Source organism: Arachis hypogaea, chromosome 19, assembly GCF_003086295.3.
Source record: "Arachis hypogaea cultivar Tifrunner chromosome 19, arahy.Tifrunner.gnm2.J5K5, whole genome shotgun sequence".
Taxonomy (NCBI): Eukaryota; Viridiplantae; Streptophyta; class Magnoliopsida; order Fabales; family Fabaceae; genus Arachis; species Arachis hypogaea.
Genome location: NC_092054.1, coordinates 56,411,842 through 56,432,931, shown reverse-complemented (window position 1 = coordinate 56,432,931; position 21,090 = coordinate 56,411,842). Strand labels below are relative to the sequence as shown.

Sequence of the window (21,090 nt, the reverse complement as noted above, 5' to 3'; positions counted from 1 at the left end):
ACGCCGAATGACGCATCCACCTGAATGACGCGTCCGCGTGACATGCGCGATCTGCATAATCTGCAGAATCGCTGGGGCGATTTCGGGCCTTATTTTGACCCAGTTTTCGGCCCAAAAAAGCAGACTAGAGCCAGAGAACATGCAGAAACCAAAAATAACATTCATTCCGCATAGTTTTAGTTTTTGGATCTAGTTTTCCTCTCCTCTAGGCTTTCTCTCTACACATTCATAGTTTTTAGGATTTGTTATTTTCATTGTTTTTGCATTGGGATATTGAGAAGAGTTATTGCCTCATCAAGACTTCGACATTCTAGTTCGTTCTCTTTACGTGTCTGTTACTCTTCCATGTTCCTTAATTTACTTAATTTTACTATTGGATTATTTTAGCATTTATTAATACAAGAATTACTTTTATTTTTAATTAATCTTTTGATCATTATTTATCATGTCTTTCTTTAATTCCCTTTCTTATGTTATGAATTTTACATTTACAATGAGCAAGTAGTTCCCTAACTTGATGGGGAGTTGATTGATAGGAACCCTTGAGTTGAGTTGCTCAAGAGAAAGATTATAATTGGGTTTATTATTGGATTGCTCTCTAGTCACTAACACCAATCCTCCCAAGAGCGGATTGGAACTTGTGAATAGAAACAGCACTCCAACTTGTTTAACTTTCCCTTACTTAGTGGGGGACAACTAAACATAATAACCCTCAATTGTCAATTAATCTTGAGAGTGCTCCAACAAGAATAGGGCTTCCAGCTAATCAACTCCCAGTCAAGGCTTTTATTTAAATTTATATAAATTCTCTAATTTAATTTTCTACCATTCAACTCAACCCTTTTGAAAACCATCCGATTAATAAAATAGCACACTTTTCTGCAACTCGTTGGGAGACGACCTGGGATTCATACTCCCAGTATTTCAATTTTAATTTCTGTGACACTCTTCTAAATTGATAAGCGGATTTCTGGTTGGTTGAGAACTACACTTGCAACGCATATTTTCTAATCATTCTTAACTCGCCAATTTCTGCCCACATCAATTAATTTTTAGATCTAGTTTTCCTCTCCTCTAGGTTTTCTCTCTACACATTCATAGTTTTTAGGATTTGTTATTTTCATTGTTTTTGTATTGGGATATTGAGAAGAATTATTGCCTCATCAAGACTTCGACATTCTAGTTCGTTCTCTTTACTTGTCTCTTACTCTTCCATGTTCCTTAATTTACTTAATTTTACTATTGGATTATTTTAGCATTTATTAATACAAGAATTACTTTTATTTTTAATTAATCTTTTGATCATTATTTATCATGTCTTTCTTTAATTCCCTTTCTTATGTTATGAATTTTACATTTACAATGAGCGAGTAGTTCCCTAACTTGATGGGGAGTTGATTGAAACACACATATCACGGCATCGAATGGAATAAAGGAGAAATAAAATACATAATTAAAAGTCTCTAGGAAGCAAATTTTCAATCATGCAATAACTTTAGGAAGGAATTATAAATGCATGCTTATTTAATGAATAAGTGGGTAAAGATCATGATAAAACCACATAATTAAACACAATATAAGCCATAAAATAGTGGTTTATCACTAGCCTTCACACCAATCTATTTTGTTTCTTTCAGGTACATAATGTTAATCTTCCTCCTTGTCATGGTATCCACCACCTCCATGGATTTTCCTATTAGAGTGCCTATGTTCCATGTCCCAAATCTCACCCTTCTGTCGCTTCGACCTATACCATTTAGTTTGTGAACTAGCTTATTTACCCTTGTCCGTTCATGAAAACATGGGAACCTTGCTCTTTTAACACTACATCCAGGTAACGATGTAGCAGCTCTTGCTCATTTAACACTGTACTCGAGCCATACAGCGCGTTACTTCTGAGCAACGACATAACTTTAGCGCAATAATGTCTTTGATTCATGCCATGAAGATTCGACTAAGTTTTTATGTTGGTTGTCGAAGACCTAACATAATCCTCCTCCTTTATCCAGGCCTGGGACCGGCTATGTACCGTAAGTGTAACATAGGCAGAGTTAATTGAATGAAATCTATTTCAAAATAAAGATAATTTTGAAAGCTTTAAAATAGTATACATTTTGTGGAAATAAGAGTTTTGTAGAGGAAGTTATGGACATCGGAAGCTAGGTGCAGAAAACTGAATTTATGGACTTAAAAGCTTTTACCTATTCTGCATAACTTGCATACGCGAGCCTCGCACGCGACGCGAGCTCCCGTTTCGGGCTGCACTCCTTGCCTACACGAGCAAGTGTACACGTAGGCGAGCAGGTAGATTTAAGGGGGCGCGTACACGAGTGAGTGGCACGCGACGCGAGCTATCGTTTTGGGTTGCTCTCCTGGCGTAAGAGAGTAGGAGTCGCGTATGCGAGACCCTTATTTTCCAAAACATTGATTTTTTTTTTATTTTTAAATGCATTCCTCTAACTTTCAAAACCCTTTTTACTCTTGTTTAAAGCTTGGTAGGTGGAATTTGGGTAGTGAAGTGTAATTAGGACTGTGAGAAAGGTAACTTGTTGATGAAGAAAGAGGTAAAGTAACTAACGATGAATGAGAAAGTGATGTAATGTTATATATGCTGTGAGTGGTGGCTAAGATTAAGATGTATAATGATGTGATGATGAATGAATGAATGTATGGTTGAGATACCTGGGTAGTAGCAGCAGTAGTGGATTATTCCACTTGCTCTAGGTTGAACTATGATGAATGAATGAATACATGGTTGAGATACCTGGGCAGTAGCAAGGATGGTGGTTCGTCCCGCTTGCTCCAAGTCAACGTTTGAGATTTGATAATAATGATGATTGACTTAGATTAAATGAATGTATATTTGAGATACCTGGGCAGTAACAAGAATTGTGGTTCGTCCCGCTTGCTCCAGGCCAGTGATTGTGACCCTTGGGTAGTAACACCAGTAGTAGATTATTCCACTTGCTCCAGGTTGAGCTTTTAAACACCCGCCTGGGTAGTTACAGCAGTAGTGGTTTAATTCCACTTGCTCTGGGTTAAGCGGGTAGTAGCAAGGGGTTGTAGCTCAGACCCACTTGCTCCGCAATGGGAGTTTCTGTCCATGGTTAGCTATCAGGACGTGTCGGGTTGGCTATATAACCAACAGATGATATCATCAGCCATAAGGTGGGTATACATCATATGCATATGCTTGAATTATTTGGGTTTGTTTAATTGCTTTGGTTTTCCTAATTGTACATGTTTCATGATTATTTGCTTATTGACTTACTTGCCTTACTTGTGCATTACTTGTCTGTATTGTTTGTTTTTGTATGTTTTTTAAAAGAAAAAGTAATTCAGGTTTTTCAAAGAAAACAGCGATACAATTTCGAGTTAAAGATTCCTAATTTATTATTAAGTATATGGAAGTTGTAACACCCTAACTTTTAGCATCTCATGATCGTACTAAAATTTCAGGCGTTACTTATCTCTAAACCTTTTTATTTTATACTATCTTTATTTAATATTGAGTCTTCGCGAATACGAACCAAAACTTTAATTAAAAAAACAAGAGGAGACTTTATTTTAAACCATTTAATCACAAAAGTATATATATATATATATATATATACAGACTTATTCAAAGAACCTCAATTACAAGTCCTACCCCTCTAAAAGTCAAAATAATAGATGACGAGGGGAAAATAAATTTTACAACTCAACTCGTGAATATAATTTTCTATGCTCCTGTAGCTCCGCACTAAACCTTTGCACCTGTACCTGAAAGCGATGGAAATAGGGGGTAAGAACTAGGGAGTTCTTAGTAGGGTCGGGGTGTGTAGTTATGTTCATCTTATTATTTGTTACACAGGAATTTCACAACAGCCTACTTACAATCTTCAATAGTTGGTCAATAGCAACACACCTCATAATACATACAACTTTAGCAAACCAAAGATACAAAGAAAATCACAAGTCAAGAAGCATACACACACAATCACAGAAAACACATATCACAGAGAAGTATGCGCAAACAAGTATGATGCATGTCTAGTCCTATACAGGCCATGAGCTCATGTGTCGGTTTGTTGCTCGATTCCCGACACTAGTTCTGAAATAAGCGTCTCATATCGTCGTCCTTATCTCAGCCAACATCCCCTCCATGAGCGTTACGCATTGCCGTCCTCATGGGAAACCTTCCTTTCGGTCTCTAGTGAGCCTTAAGCATCGCCGTCCTCACTGAGCCGTTGATGACATGTCATTTGGTGCATGTTTTACTAGCAATTTTTATCTGTTTTTACTTGGTTTTCATGCACTTTTAGGCAATAAGTAAGTGCTTGGATGAGAAATTTATGCTTGTCCTGATTTAATCAAACATTGTTGATTTTATACATTTTCATGAGATTCTTTGCAAGATTTAGTTGATAATATGAGTGATGCAAGATTTGATGATTATGCCAAGGTTTTGATGTATCTGTTTGGTTGATGACAGGTGAAAAGATGAAGAAAAAGAAGCAGGAAGCACAAAATAAGCTCAAAAGAAGAATTCTGGACACATTTTGAAGTTTGAGCATGCTTCGGAGCCTTAGGCCACGCTTTTAAAAGCGTGGCCCATGATTTAAAAACAATGAGCGCTCTTGGCGCGAGAGCGCTACGTTCTTTTTCAAAGAGCGCTTGCGATAGTGGAGCAAGCAAAATTCGCAAGGGACACGTACGCGTAGGCCACACGTACACGTCGAAGTTGCAATTCTGGAAGACCACGCGTATGCGTGCCTGACGCGTACGCGTGGGTGGGACATTCTTGAAAAAGCACGCAAACGCGTGGATGAAGCATCATCGCAGAAGTGATATTTTGCTATCCACGCGTACGTGTGGGTCACGCGTACGCGTGGATAGCGTTCTTTGCACGAACACTACGCTCGTTTGGAGAGCGCTACCAGGGACGCATGGGCGTGTGTGACACGTACGCATCGATGCGCCAGATTGCCAAAGCACGCGTAAGCTTATGGGACGCGTACACGTGGGTATATGAGGGCCAGGTTCTCCTTTTGAACGCTACGTTCTCCTGGGAGCAGAATTGTGATTCAATTAATTTTATTCCAAGCCCATTTGAACAAGCAAGCAGGCCCATTCATATCACTCAATCAAGGCCACAGGAATCATTTAGATTTAATTTTGATTTGATTATAATTTTATTTCAATTTGTAATTTAGGAAAGCCTATATAAAGGCATTAGTTTCAAAGAATAAAGGGAGGCTCTCACGGATAGTAGGACTAGGAGTAGAATAGAGGCTCAGGCTAGAGGATTAGAGACTCTAGAGCTCTCTTGGAGGATTAGAGACTCCAGAGAGCTTAGCATAGTTGTTACACTTTTTCTTTTCTGCACTTTTATATTACAATTGTATTGACTTCAGTTTACTTCTAGTGCAATTTCAATTTCTTGCAATTTTTCTCCTCTGCAATTTTACATTTGAGTTTGCTTTGAGCCGAGTTTACTTTTCATGCAATTTACATTTTCTGCAAGTGTTCTAGAACGATGATCAATTGAACCCCAACTCATTAGGGAGAAGAGCTCTATTATGATTCATATGAATTAACTGAAATTCTTCTTCCTCTCAATTTATCTGGATAGCTAAGAAATAACTTCTGTTTTGATTGAGATCCATTCATTTCGGAAGGGGGTTTGATTCTGTTGAATTTCCATGTGAGCTTCGGAAGGGGAATCATGGAAATTAGAACTGAAACTCTGTTTCTCACAACTCTCTTGATCAACACCATTAGGGAGGAATTGAGATCTTGAGAGTCTGTGTGGCTTATGGATGAGAGACATGTACTTAACCTCTTCTCATGACAATTAGATCAAGGAATTAGCAATATTGATTGTGATTAGAGAGATTGGATTATCAAGGAATTGGGATCCAATCAATTTCAATTTGCCATAGATCTATTCATATGATTGAGAAGGAAGTTGAGACTCATTTGATTCATTATGGATTATGATATCTCTAATCCCTGCTGAGTCTTTCTTTCTGTTACTTGTCCTTGAGTTCATTTCGATTGCTTGATTTACTGCTCTCTTTAATTTTTCTGCACCTAAAGTCCTTTACATTTGATGCAATTTACCTTTCTTGCCATTTAAGTTTTTTCCATTTACTTTCTGCAATTTAGATTTTCTGCAATTTACATTCTGTTAGTTCAATTTCACTCAATTCACCACTATCAGCTTAACTAAACTAATCACCTCACTAAAGTTGCTTGATCCATCAATTCCTATGGGATCGACCTCACTCTCGTGAGTTTTACTACTTGATGCGACCCGATATACTTGCCGGTTAGAGTGTGCGGAAATCAAATTTTTACCTATAGTATCAAGTGAGCGTTACGTATCGTCGCCTCCACTAGACACTTGGCACTAAGGCCCAAACATCACTTAATTTCTTTTTAATCTTTGCTCTCAACTCTACTACAACAGAGATTCCTTTAATTAATACTTTCTTTTTTATCTGCTCTACTGTGACAAACATTCATTAAAATCTTTTCAGTCACTGCTCTCTGGTCTTCTATGACAGAGATCTTTTTACTTAATATATCCTTCTCTTTTTTTTCTTTTCTTTTCCTTCTCATCTTTCTCTTTTATTTTCTTACTTCTTTTCTTTCTCTCTTCATTTCTTCAATCTTTTAATTCTTTATCATAATTTAACTTCACATTCTTTCCTCGCCTTTCCCTAATGTCTTATGAAAAAGAATCATAAGATTCTTAAATTAACTATGTCCTCTAAAGCTTTTAAGGGTTCTTCAGTTTGCTCTTCTCTGACTTAAATATTCTTAATAAAAAAGATAACAATAATATAAATAAGATAATTTAAATGATAAATAAATAATAATTGTATCTTTTCTAAAAATAAAAACTTAACTTCGTAAAGCTTTTATTCTTAAACTCTTCTTATCTATGTTTTAAACTCCAAACTTTTAAATATTCCTATTTTAACCAAACATTTTTACAAAATTATATTTGAAATTTTACTTATCTCAGTATTTATAAAAGTAACCCTGAACTTTTATAAAATACCCATTTTTACCCCATACTTTATTTCTTACCCAAAATACTCCAAAATGTATATAATTACAAAACTAACTTCAAGTTTTTTATTAACTTACTATTTCAATATCAAATATAAATTTTATTTCCATGATTATAGCTTTACCAAAGGAACGAACTCCATTCCCCAAATTCTTCAAGTTTTTCGCTTGATTTTTAAGTCTGTTTTTGAGCTTTACAGTTACCGATTTCTCATAGTTTTTCATTCAATCTTCCAATCACTAAATCTCATCAATTTTCTCAAAATACCACATCACAATAGTCCAAAAATTATTAAAACAACCACAGCTGAGCTGTTCCTCATAGCCAAATCAATAAATCACAAGCAACAACAATAATTCAACATAAATTCATTCAAACTCAAATAATAATCAACCAAATCAACATTCACTTATCAAATTCACATTTAATTATTATAAAGTTACCAAACCATATCTCCGTATAAAATCAAAATACTCGAAACTCCAGAGAAATTTTCTGATCGAGCTACCGAAGAGGAAAACGTCAGAAATCATTTGTACTTCCTAGAACTCCAATTGACCGAACTCAAGGAGAAGGGAAGTTACGTCACCGTCAACTTCTACTGAACAAAAGTGACACCAACACGTAGAGAAAGAAGATATGAATACTTTTACCAAATTAGATTTTTTATTAGAGTTATAGATCGCAAGAAATCAAAGCCGGAAGCTCGAAAATTTTCACGATTTCTCTCTTCTCTCTTAGTCACTCTTTTCTCTTATTGTTCGGTGGTGAAGGAAGAAATAATTGAAGCATAGGCGATGATTAATGGAAATAAGAAAACATGTGTCATATTATGTATATACATATATGTATACAAGCCACCTTGGCTTTCTTTCTTTTTCTCCCTTTACGTTTTGTTAAATGTAACCAAATAATAATAATAATAATAATAATAATAATAATAATAATAATAATAATAATAATAATAATAATAATGATAAATTGATAACTAATAATATATGAGAAATTCTTTTTCTTTGTCCAAATTATTTTAAGGTTAAATATATATGAGTTACTAATATAAATGACATTAATAACTTAAAGATAAAATATATACGATGAAATATTAACAAAACTAAGCTCATCGAAGAGTATCGATATTTGCTCATATCGAACTTAATAATAATATTATTAACTAAACTCTATTTTTAAGTTAAAAATATCAATTTCTCAAATTAAAATATACATATAATTTTTATTACTTATAAACGACTAGAATTATAGTTTTAATTTTGTAAAATATTTTATCACAAAAAAATATATATAAGAATATAAATTTGATTAAATTCAAATCGTTACAAAAATTAATTTAATTATTTATAATAAAATAATTTTTAAAATTAAGGATTCCAATTTATAAAAATAAATTTTAACTTATTTATATTTATATTTTTAAAATTGAGGGTCGTTATAGAAGTCGTCGTAATATCCTCGCAGTTTAAACCATTCTGCTCGTACGAGCACAAGGGTTTAAACTGCGAGGATATTACGACGACTTCTATAACGACCCTCAATTTAAAAAAAAAAAAATATATATATATATATATATATATATATATATATATATATATAAAAGTGTTGTGATTTGTATCTATATATGTTTTTTTTAAAGAAAAAGAAATTTCAATTTTTCAAAGAAAACAGCGATAAGGTTTCAAGTTAAAGGTTCCTATTTTATTATTAAGTATATGGAAGTTGTCGTAATATCCTCGCTTGTGTACTTTAAACCCGCCTATGGTAATGCATCCTCTATTTCTTTTTGGGCAAAACTTTTTCTCATATTTTCTTCTTAAAATATAACTTAATTTTTTTCCAACCATATTGCGTTTTTAATACATGATTTTGTTTGATTATGCACCTAAACATCTTTCAAGATATTTGAGGAAATATTTTTGCTCTTAGTCAAACTAGTTTTATTTTTCAAACATTGCATAATATACTTCAACTTAAACTTGTTCTAACATGACGCAATATTCATGCTTTTGTTATTCGTTTGCAAAATGTTTGTTGCATACTTTTTCTTTCGGAATGTGAAATAATTTTTCTTAAACTTTTCATTCTTTATATCAATACAGAAGAAGGTGTTTCTAATTTCTAATCATAATTTTAAATTTTGTGAGCGCCATCATTGGCTTTAGTCATTCTTCTTCTATGATCTCATACTTCCATGACTCGGCGTGAATTTGTTTCAAACTAATGCACTATTTTTTCTCTTATTATTCCTATTGGATTTATTTGATTCGGGAGTAATTCTTAACATTGAAAATTGATCTTTCTTTCCGGCAATACTTCATTGCTTGTACATCTTTGTTTACTTGTGATTTCAGCAATTCTTCCAAATCCTTATGAGTATTGTCCTTGTCACTTGTCCTTCTTCTCTAAGGTCTTGTATCCTTCTAATTAAACTTGAGATTTATTTTGGTGTCACGTGCGACCTTTAGATATAGCAAGCGATACGTTAGTTCTTTAGGACGCGGTCATGGACGCGAAAGGTGAAACTTGTAAGTGTGCGATGTCACAGAAAGTTGTGGAGCTTTGATTCGTGCGAAAGAGTTTGCGGATATTAGACTAGGGTTGGCAGTGGGGTGGGTACGGCGGGTTTTTGCCTTACCCGACTCTACCCCTCCCTCTTGTCACTCCACTACTACCCGCCCCACTCCTACCCCAGGGTACCCGTCCCACCCCTACTCGCCCCTATAAAAATTAAATAACATTTTAATTTTTACATATTCATATATAAATTATGATAAAAACTTAAAATTTATACTTAAATTAAAAAACAAACATAAGATTCATACAATGTCAAATAATTTGAAATTAAAGAAAAGTTAATGTTTGATTACTACAAATTTAACACCATAATAAAAAAATTGCATTATTAAATATAAATGTAAAACCCAGTAATAACCAAGTTGGGTTGGTCTAGTGGTTAGCTCACTAGTCCGCTTAAGCAAGTACCGGGGGTTCGAATCCTGCCTTGTGCATGCAGCAACCCATTGGCCATTGGCCTGCCAGACTGGGGGATACCATGGGAAACAAAAAAAATCTAATAAATTAATAAATAATTAACTAATAAAATAATTATGAGCCAAAAAAATATAAAATTAAATTTTATAATTTAGAGATGTAAAAATATTTATAATAGGAATTAAAACACTAATTTTAAAGGTTTTGACCCAAAATTAGGCTAACAGACCGAACCACTTAAATTGGGTCCATATTAGGCCTAAGGTCCAACATATATAAGCTTTCCATAGGCTCTCTCTCTCCCTCCATTCACAAGAAACACACTGAGTTGAGGTGAGAAGTGAGGAAGAACACTTAAACCCCATACACTATTCACCCCAACCTTCGTTCGCCCATAACTTTCAATTTGGAGCTCCGATTGTCGAGCCGTTTGCAGCCACGTGTTCATCTTGGAGTCGTCTTCATTTTTATCTAAAAAAAGTGGTAAGAAACTTTATAATTTGTATCCAATTTCTTTCTTCTTTCTGGATTCGTGTTTTAGTATGAGTATTGATTGATTTTGATAATTTTGGTGGTTTAGGTACAATCAAATATTGGATAATTGTTGGGTTTTATCCCAATCATCAATGGATAAGGTATGAAAACTCTAAACCTTTGTGGTTTGTCCAATTTTGTGTACTCTAATGCTAATCTAGTGAATTGTATGAACTAGCTTGAGTTTATGTTTAATTGTAGTTGAATTGTCAAATTGGAGCACTTGGGATGAAGCTTTGGGGGATGGGAATCCAATTGGTGAGGACTTGGAGAAGTGGAAGCTTGAGGGACATAAGAATTTGAGGTGTTCTTTGCTTAAGGAGGAATCGGCTAAGGTATAGTTTTGGTTTCTCATAGTTAATGTATAATGTCACGTGAAAACTTAGGCTAGTTGACTTTTGGATAAGTTGAATTATGTGAATTGCTAATATCAGTGATCTTGATGGAAACTATTAGCTGAATTTGTATGACGATACGTTGTAGTAAGTAAATGGTGCATGATAATAGAATGAGTTGTATGTATACAAAATGATGATAGTTGTTGATGTTGATGGGGAATTGGTAATAATTGTGAATGGTGAATTGTGAATTGGATTGAGTAATTAGGTGTGTAGTGATTGAGGAAGGTTGGAGAGGTAATTGGTATTGATTATGGTTATAGTTGAATAAATTTTGATTGAGGATTTTGGAAACTAAAGTTTTGGAAAACTTTGGTAAAAGATAATTTTTGACCAACTTTGGCGGATCATAACTTGGCTTCTGGACCTCCAAATTTTGTAAAACTTGTTTTGAATAAAAATTGGGTTCGTAAAGTTTAGAACGCTCAAAGAACAGATAAAAATTATTTTTAACAAAAACGTTATGCACGTTTGAAGTTGGGAGTGTAAAATTGGTTTCTGGAACTTAATTAGTAGCTTTTGCAAAATTATGATGGGCATGCGTACACAGACATGCACGCGATGTGAACTCTCGACTTTGTCCAGACGTCCCACGTACGCAGACATGTGCGTGCGTACGCGGAATAGGCCAAACGAGAGGCTCGCGTACGCGGACTAGGGGATGTTTTCACGCCCAAGGGCTTGTGCACGCGGACAAGGGGTGTGTACGCGAGATGGTCAAATTTCATATTTTCGCGTATGCGGACATGGTATGCGTACGCGAAACCCTTATTTTCTGAAAATGTTGTTTTTAAGTTTTAAACTATTACTCTATATTTCCAAACCTCTGTAACTACCATTTGAGATTCTCTAGCTAGTATTTAGGCTTTTGGGTGAGCAAGAGCGTACTGATAAAATAAAAGAGGTAGTTTCTATTTTGTAATTAGAGCTGGAGCCTTAGGATTACAGAGTATTGTGGGCAGGTTAACTAGAGTAGTTTTGTAAAGTGTATTGAATTTATTAAAGAGAAGATATTGAAATATTAGTGGAGATAATTTTGAAGAACTATATGTTAATTATAAATATAAAACTGGGCGTGTTTGATTTATAAATGTGACTGTTTGATCTCGAGCACTCTTTCTCGAAAGTGCAACCCCAGCGAGATGGTGGAAGGTAAGGATCCCCTTCTTTGTTCCTCCTGGTATTGTAAAATTGCCTCCAGCAAGATGGTGGGAGGTTAGGATCCCCTCCTTTATTCTTCCTGGACATATGAGAACGTACCTCCTGGGTAGATGCAAGGGTTGTGGTTCTCCCCATTTGCTCCAGGTTCGTTAGTTGAGGCTTCCCAAGTAGATGCAAAGGTGTGGTTTGGCATATTTTCTCCGAGATAAGATGGGTTGATCTCCATGGGTAAATGCAAGGTTGTGGTGCACCCCACTTGCTCCGAATTGAGATGATTGTGAGCTTCCTGGGTAGATGCAGTGGTCGCCCCACTTGCTTCAAGATGGTATTTATGATTGATCTTAGTCTCCCTAGGCAAACGTAGTGACTTGCCCCCATGGGTTTCAGGTTGAGATTTGAGACTTCTTCGACCCAGCCACGCAATGGATGATTGGTTATTTATATATAAATGCATATGCCTTGAGCATCGCACCGCTGGGACTGTTCAGAGTTTGCTACCAGACATGTTGGGTTTGGTTGGATAACTGACAGATGATATCATCGGCCATAGGGTAGACATGCATCATGTGCATTTGTATATTTTGCTTGAGTGTGCATTACTTTGGTTTGCCTAATTGATTAGCCATGCTTATCAGCTATATGTCCTATCTGCGGTAATTGCATGCTATCTGTGTTTTGTTTGCCTGTCTTGTATATTTTTGTAACTGAGAGATTCCTCATGCTTGTGGAGGTGATGCTCAGGGTAGTTCTACCAATGATTAGGAGGTCTGGGCTAACAGGAGGTAAAGAGTTAGATTAGAACTAGAATCCACAAATAGATTCCCCAATTTCTGGTTTAGTATACTTCTTTAAGTTTAAATCTGAGTGTCGAAGTTCTAGAAATACCTCTGACTTTCTCGGGACCTTATATATTACCTATGTTAGCACCTTTACCATGCTGAGAACTCCCGGTTCCCATTTCCATACATATTTTGTTGTTTTTCAGATGCAGGTTGAGAGGCACCTCGCTGAGCGTCTGGGATTTCCTGTGCAAGCGAAGTTTGGTTTTTAGGATGCTGTACTTTGAACTTATGCCATGTATATATATAAATAGATTCTTCTCTGTATATATTTTATATTTGTCCCTCCTAGAGGCTATTTTGGAGAAACATGTGTCTTGTTTATGTCTTTGGGATATTTTTGGTTGTGTATATATATATATACTCCGGCCGGCCTTTGCTTTGCAGGTTGAGTTAGGTGCTTGATACTGTGTATTTTGAAACTCTGATCTTTATATATATAGAGATAGTTTATCTTTCTTTTCGATCCTCTTTATCCTTATGTGCTTATCCGTTTGAGTTTGATGCAATTTTTTGTTACGCTTTTGTTTAACTTATCTTTCAAGGCTCCTAGTTTATTATGAATTCTTTCACCATACTTATATACATCTTTTGTTTCTAGAGTTCATAGCATCTCACCATCTTTGATTTATGTCCTAGGCATAAAACTCTGTGTGATAGGGTGTGATGAGCGAATAATTTATACGCTTTTTGGCATTGTTTTTAGTATGTTTTTAGTATATTTTAATTAGTTTTTATTATATTTTTATTAATTTTTAAATAAAAATCACTCTTCTAGACTTTACTATGAGTTTGTGTGTTTTTCTGTGATTTCAGGTATTTTTTGGCTGAAATTGAGGGACCTGAGCAAAAATCTGATTCATAGGCTGAAAAAGAACTGCAGATGTTGTTGGATTCTGACCTCCCTGCACTCAAAGTGGATTTTCTGGAGCTACAGAAGCCCAATTGGTGCGATCTTAATTGCGTTGGAAAGTAGACATCCTGGGCTTTCCATCAATATATAATAGTCCATACTTTGCCCGAGATTTGATGGCCCAAACAGGCGTTCTAAGTCAGCTCAAGAATTCTGGTGTTTAACTCCAAAACTGGCACAAAAGCTGGAGTTAAATGCCCAAACTGGCACAAAAACTGGCGTTTAACTCCAAGAAAAGTCTCTACACGAAAATGCTTCAATGCTCAGCCCAAGCACACACCAATTGGGCCCAGAAGAAGATTTCTGCATTAATTACTGATTTTTGTAAACCCTAGGCTACTAGTTCTCTATAAATAGGACCTTTTGCTATTGTATTTTCACACTATCAATCTTGGGATGTTTAGTCCTTAGACCTTTGAAGCTGGCCATTCAGCCATGCTTACACTATTTGTTCTTATGTATTTTCAACGGTGGAGTTTCTACACACCATAGATTAAGGTGTGGAGCTCTGCTGTTCTTCATGAATTAATACAAAGTACTATTGTTTTTCTATTCAACTCAAGTCTATTTCTTCTCTAAGATATTCATTCGTTCTTCAACTTGATGAATGTGATGATCCGTGACACTCATCATCATTCTCACCTATGAACATGTGCCTGACAACCACCTCTGTTCTAATAGCAATGGCTTGAATGCGTATCTCTTGGGTTTCTAATCTAAGATTGGAACATTCGTGGTATAGGCTAGAATTATTGACAGCCATTCCTGAGATCCGAAACGTCTAAACCTTATCTGTGGTATTCTGAGTAGGATCTGGGAAGGGATGACTGTGACGAGCTTCAAACTCGCGATTGTGGGGCGTGTGACAGACGCAAAAGGATCAATGGATCCTATTCCGACATGATCGAAAACCGACAGCTGATTAGCCGATGTTGTGACAGAGCATCAGGACCATTTTCACTGAGAGGACGGGATGTAGCCATTGACAACGGTGATGCCCAACATAAAGCTTGCCATGGAAAGGAGTATGAATGATTGGAAGAAAGCAATAGGAAAGCAGAGGTTCAAGGGGAACAAAGTATCTTCATACGCTTATCTGAAATACACCAATGAATTACATAAGTATCTGTATCTTTATTTTATGTTTATTTTCATCATCTTAAACTCCATAACCATTTGAATCCGCCTGACTGAGATTTACTAGATGACCATAGCTTGCTTCAAGCCGACAATCTCCGTGGGATCGACCCTTACTCACGTAAGGTTTATTACTTGGACGACCCAGTGCACTTGCTGGTTAGTTGTGCGGAATTGTGACAAAGTGTGATTCACGTTTGAGAGCTCCAAGTCCTTTGGCGCCATTGTTGATGATCACAATTTCGTGCACCAAGTTTTTGGCACCGTTGCCGGGGATTGTTCGAGTTTGGACAACTGACGGTTCATCTTGTTGCTTAGATTAGGTATCTTTTCTCCAGAATTTTTAAGAATGAATTCTAGAGTTTCAAGGTGATGTTCCCACCATCACAAAAGCTGATTGATTCTCATCAATTTAGCTATTGAATGTAATGTCCTACTGAAGCTTGGCCAAACATGTTTAATCCTTTTTAGACTGAAGCTTTAGACTAACATTGCATGATTCCTGGAATTCTTATTAAAAGTTTTGATTCTCTTTATTTTCTTTTTCATATAAGTTTCGAAAATCACAAAAAAATTTATAAAACCATAAAAATAAAAAAATATTTTATGTTTCTTATTTGAGTCTAGTATCAATATTTAAGTTTGGTGTCAATTGCATGTTTTTATTCTTCTTGCATTTTTCGAATACATGCAATATGTTCTTCATTGATCTTCAAGTTGTTCTTGATGATTTCGTTGCTCTGATCTTTAAATTCTCTTGTTTAGTGTGTTTTGTTATTTTTCATATGCATTTTTACATTGTTATAGTCCTTAGTATACAAACTTTTAAGTTTGGTGTCTTACATACATTGTTTATTTGATCTTAGTTGCATTTTTATTGTTTCTTATCATTAAAAATTCAAAAAAATATTTTCAAAATTATGTCTTTTCAAGTCAATAATACAGAGAATTGAAGATTCAGAACATTCAGCAGAGGAATCAAACAGAAAAAGCTGGGTGTTCAAAACGCTCAGTGAATAAGGAAAACTGGCGTTTAAACGCCAGCCAGGGCACCTGGCTAGGCATTTAACGCCGAAAAAGGTAGAGTTTTGGGCGTTAAACGCCAGAATGGGCACCATTCTGGGCGTTTAACGCCAGGATGACACTAGAGGGAAGATTTTGTTTTTAATTCACATTTTTTTTTCAAGTTTTCATAATTTTTCAAAATCAAATCTTTTTCAAATCATATCTTTTCAATCATATCTCTTTCAAAATCAATTTCTTTCCATTTTATATTTATTTTTACTATTTTCAAAAATCCTTGCTTCAATTCAAGATTTACTTCAAAAATTTTCAAGTTGTTACTTGCCTATTAAGAAAGGATCAAATTTTAAATTTTAGAATCATATCTTTTAATTTCTTGATAGTTAAGTAATCAACTTTAATTTTAAAAATTTTCTTTTTCTAAATTGATTTTCAATAATATCTTTTCAAACATATCTTTTCAATCACATCTTTTTCAAAATTAATTTTTTTCAATCATATCTTTTTCTAATTTCAAAATCTTTTTCAAAAATCACTTTATTTCTTTCCCAATCTTAGTTTTCAAAAATCTCAATCAAATTTTCAAATTTCTTTTTAATTATTTCAAAATCTTTTTAAATTATTTTCGAAAATTCTTCCCCTCTTCTCACATCCTTCTATTTAAAGGACTAAGACTCCTCATCAAGGTACAATTCGAACTCTGTCCCTCTTGATAAGTTCGAATTCCTTCTTCTCCACCTCCTCCTTCTATTCTTCTTTTCCTCTGACACCTCAAGGAATCTCTATAATGTGACATAGAGGATTCCCTATTTTCTTGTTCTCTTCTCTTTCATATGAGCAGGAACAAAGATAAAGGCATACTTGTTCAAGCTGATCCTGAACCTGAAAGGACCTTGAAGACAAAGCTAAGAGAAGCTAAAGAACAATTCTCTTTAGAGGGCCTAACAGAGCTCTTCAAAGAAGAAGAAACCATGGCAGCCGAAAACAACAATGCCAACAATGCAAGGAAGGTGCTTGGTGACTTTACTGCACCTACTCCTGATTTTTATGGGAGAAGCATCTCTATCCCTGCCATTGGAGCAAACAACTTTGAGCTTAAGCCTCAATTAGTTTCTCTAATGCAACAGAATTGCAAGTTTCATGGACTTCCATTAGAAGATCCTCATCAGTTCTTAGCTGAGTTTTTGCAAATCTGTGACATTGTCAAGACCAATGGGGTTAACCCTGAAGTCTACAGACTTATGTTCTTTCCTTTTGCTGTAAGAGACAGAGCTAGAATATGGTTGGATTCACAACCTAAGGAAAGCCTGAACTCTTGGGAAAAGCTAGTCAATGCCTTCTTGACAAAGTTCTTTCCACCTCAAAAATTGAGCAAGCTTAGAGTGGAAGTCCAAACCTTTAGACAGAAGGATGGTGAGTCCCTCTATGATGCTTGGGAAAGATACAAGCAATTGATCAGAAGGTGCCCTTTTGACATGCTTTCAGAATGGAGCATCATAGGAATCTTCTATGATGGTCTGTCTGAACTATCCAAGATGTCATTGGATAGCTCTGCTGGAGGATCTCTTCATCTGAAGAAGACGCCTGCAGAAGCTCAAGAACTAATTGAAATGGTTGCAAATAACTAATTCATGTACACCTCTGAAAGGAACCCTGTGAATAATGGGACAACTCAGAAGAAAGGAGTTCTTGAGATTGATACTCTGAATGCCATATTGGCTCAGAATAAAATATTGACCCAACAAGTCAATATGATTTCTCAGAGTCTGTCTGGAATGAAAGCAACAACAGGCAGTACTAAGGAAGCTTCCTCTGAAGAAGAAGCTTGTGATCCTGAGAACCCAGCAATGGAAGAGGTGAATTACATGGGAGAACCCTATGGAAACACCTATAATCCTTCATGGAGAAATCATCCAAATCTCTCATGGAAGGATCAACAGAGACCTCAACAAGGTTTCAACAACAACAATGGTGGAAGAAACAGGTTTAGCAATGGCAAGCCTTTTCCATCATCTTCTCAGCAACAGACAGAGAATTCTAAGCAGAATCCCTCTGACTTAACAACCATTGTCTCTGATCTAATCAAAACCACTCAAAGTTTCATGACTGAAACAAGGTCCTCCATTAGAAATTTGGAGGCACAAGTGGGTCAGCTGAGTAAGAAAATTACTGAACTCCCTCCTAGCACTCTCCCTAGCAATACAGAAAAGAATCCAAAAAGAGAGTGTAAGGCCATAACCACAACCCACATGGCCAAACTTGGAGAGGAGGAAGAGGCAGTGATTCCCACTGAGGAAGACCTCAATGGACGCCCACTGACCTCAATGGAGTTTCCTAATGAGGAACCATGAGAATCTGAGGCTCATTCTGAGACCATAGAGATTCCATTGAATTTACTTCTGCCTTTCATAAGCTCTGATGAGTATTCTTCCTCTAAAGAGGATGAAGATGTTACTGAAGAGTAAGCTGCTAAGTACCTTGGAGCAATCATGAAGCTAAATGCCAAGTTATTTGGTAACGAGACTTGGGAGAATGAACCTCTATTGCTCATCAAAGAACTGGATGACTTGACTAGGCAGAGATTACCTCAAAAGAGACAGGACCCTGGAAAATTCTCAATCCCTTGTACCATAGGCACCATGACCTTTGAGAAGGCTCTGTGTGACCTAGGGTCAAGCATAAACCTTATGCCTCTCTCTGTAATGGAGAAGCTAGGGATCATTGAGGTACAAGATGCAAGAATCTCACTAGAGATGGCAGACAATTTAAAGAAACAGGCTTATGAACTTGTAGAGGATGTCTTGGTAAAGGTTGAAGACCATTACATCCCTGCTGATTTCATAGTCCTAGAGACTGGGAAGTGTATGGATGAATCCATCATCCTTGGCAGACCCTTCCTAGCCACAGCAAAAGCTGTGATTGATGTTGACAGAGGAGAATTGATCATTCAAGTGAATGGAGACTCCCTTGTGTTTAAAGCTCAAGGATATCCCTCTGTCACCATGGAGAGGAAGCATGAAGAGCTTCTCTCAATACAGAGTCAAACAGAGCCCCCACAGTCAAACTTTAAGTTTGGTGTTGAACCCCCACATTCAAACTCTAAGTTTGGTGTTGGGAGGTTCCAACATTGCTCTGAACATTTGTAAAGCTCCATGAGAGCCACTGTCAAGCTATTGACATTAAAGAAGCGCTTGTTGGGAGGCAACCCAATCGTTACTATTCTATGTTAAATTTCTATTTTCCTTTGTTATTTTATGTTTTCTGTAGGTTGATGATCATGTGAAGTCACAAAAATAATTGAAAAAGCAAAAACAAAGTGAAAAACAGAATGAAAAATAGAACACCATGGAGGAGACAGTTAGTGGCATCTAAACGCCAGTAAAGGGCACCAGACTGGCGTTTAACGCCAGGAATGGGCAAGAAGCTGGCGTTAAACGCCAGAAATGGGCAGCAGCCTGGCGTTTAATGCCAGGATTGGCAGAAAGGGGCGTTTTGCACGCCACTTAGTGCAGGGATGAGATATCCTTGACACATCAGGATCTGTGGACCCCACAGGATCCCCACCTACCCTACCACTCTCTTTCTTCTTCACCCATTCACCAATCACCTCAATACCTCTTCCCCAAAAACCCCTCACCTATCAAATCCCACCATTCTCTTTACCACTCACATCCATCCTTCATAAAACCCCACCTACCTCACCTTTCAAATTCAAACCACTTTCCCTCCCAAACCCACCCTCTATAGCCGAACCATACACACCCCTCTCACCCCTATATAAACCCATCTTAACTCCTTCATTTTCACACAACCTAAACAACACTTCTCCCCTTTGGCCGAATCACAAAGCCCACTCCATCTCCTCTATTTCTTCTTCTTCTACTCTCTTCTTTCTTCTTTTGCTCGAGGACGAGCAACCTTCTAAGTTTGGTGTGGTAAAAGCTAAAGCTTTTTGTTTTTCCATAACCATTTATGGCACCAAAGGCCGGAAAAACCTCTAGAAAGAGGAAATGGAAGGCAAAAGCTTCCACCTCCGAGTCATGGAAGATGGAGAGATTCCTCTCAAGGGTGCATCAAGACTACTTCTATGAAATTGTGGCCAAGAAGAAAGTGATCCCCGAGGTCCCTTTCAAACTAAAAAAGAATGAGTATCCGGAGATCCGACATGAGATCCGAAGAAGTGGTTGGGAAGTTCTCACCAACCCCATTCAACAAGTCGGAATCTTAATGGTTCAAGAGTTCTATGCCAATGCATGGATCACCAAGAACCATGATCAAAGTGTGAACCCGGACCCCAAGAATTAGCTTACAATGGTCCGAGGGAAATACTTGGATTTTAGTCCGGAAAATGTAAGGTTGGCATTCGACTTGCCCATGATGCAAGGAGATGCACACCCCTACACTAGAAGGGTAAACTTTGATCAAAGGTTGGACCAAGTCCTCATGGACATATGTGAAGAGGCCCTCAATGGAAGAGAGATTCAAGAGAGAAGCCAGTTCAACTAAGAAGGCATGACCTCAAGCCCGTGGCTAGGGGATGGTTGGAGTTTATCCAATGCTCAATTATTCCCACTAGCAACCGGTCCGAAGCTACTATAGACCAGGCTATCATGATACATAGCATCATGATTGGAGAGGAAGTGGAAGTTCATGAGGTTATATCCCAAGAACTCTACAAGGTGGTGGACAAGTCCTCTACTATGGCAAGGTTAGCCTTCCCTCATCTCATTTTTTACCTTTGCAATTCGGTTGGAATTGATATAGAGGGAGACATTCTCATTGATGAGGACAAACCCATCACTAAGAAAAGGATGGAGCAAACAAGAGAACCTCATCAAGAGCATGAGGAAATTCCTCTTCATGAAATCCCTGAGATGCCTCAAGGGATGCATCTTCCTCCACAAAACTATTGGGAGAAAATCAAATCCTCCCTAGGAGAATTGAGTTCCAACATGGGACAACTAAGGGTGGAGCACCAAGAGCATTCCATCCTTCTCCATGAAATTAGAGAAGATC

At 36.6% G+C, this 21,090-nt stretch overlaps 1 non-coding gene across 1 annotated transcript; it reads right to left on the bottom strand.

Moving 5' to 3' along the window:
- Positions 1 to 17,447: 17,447 nt before the first annotated feature.
- On the bottom strand, positions 17,448 to 17,555 carry LOC112780558 (small nucleolar RNA R71). Its single transcript, XR_003191385.1, has one exon. It is a non-coding gene; the product is annotated as a small nucleolar RNA R71 (small nucleolar RNA).
- Positions 17,556 to 21,090: the final 3,535 nt, after the last annotated feature.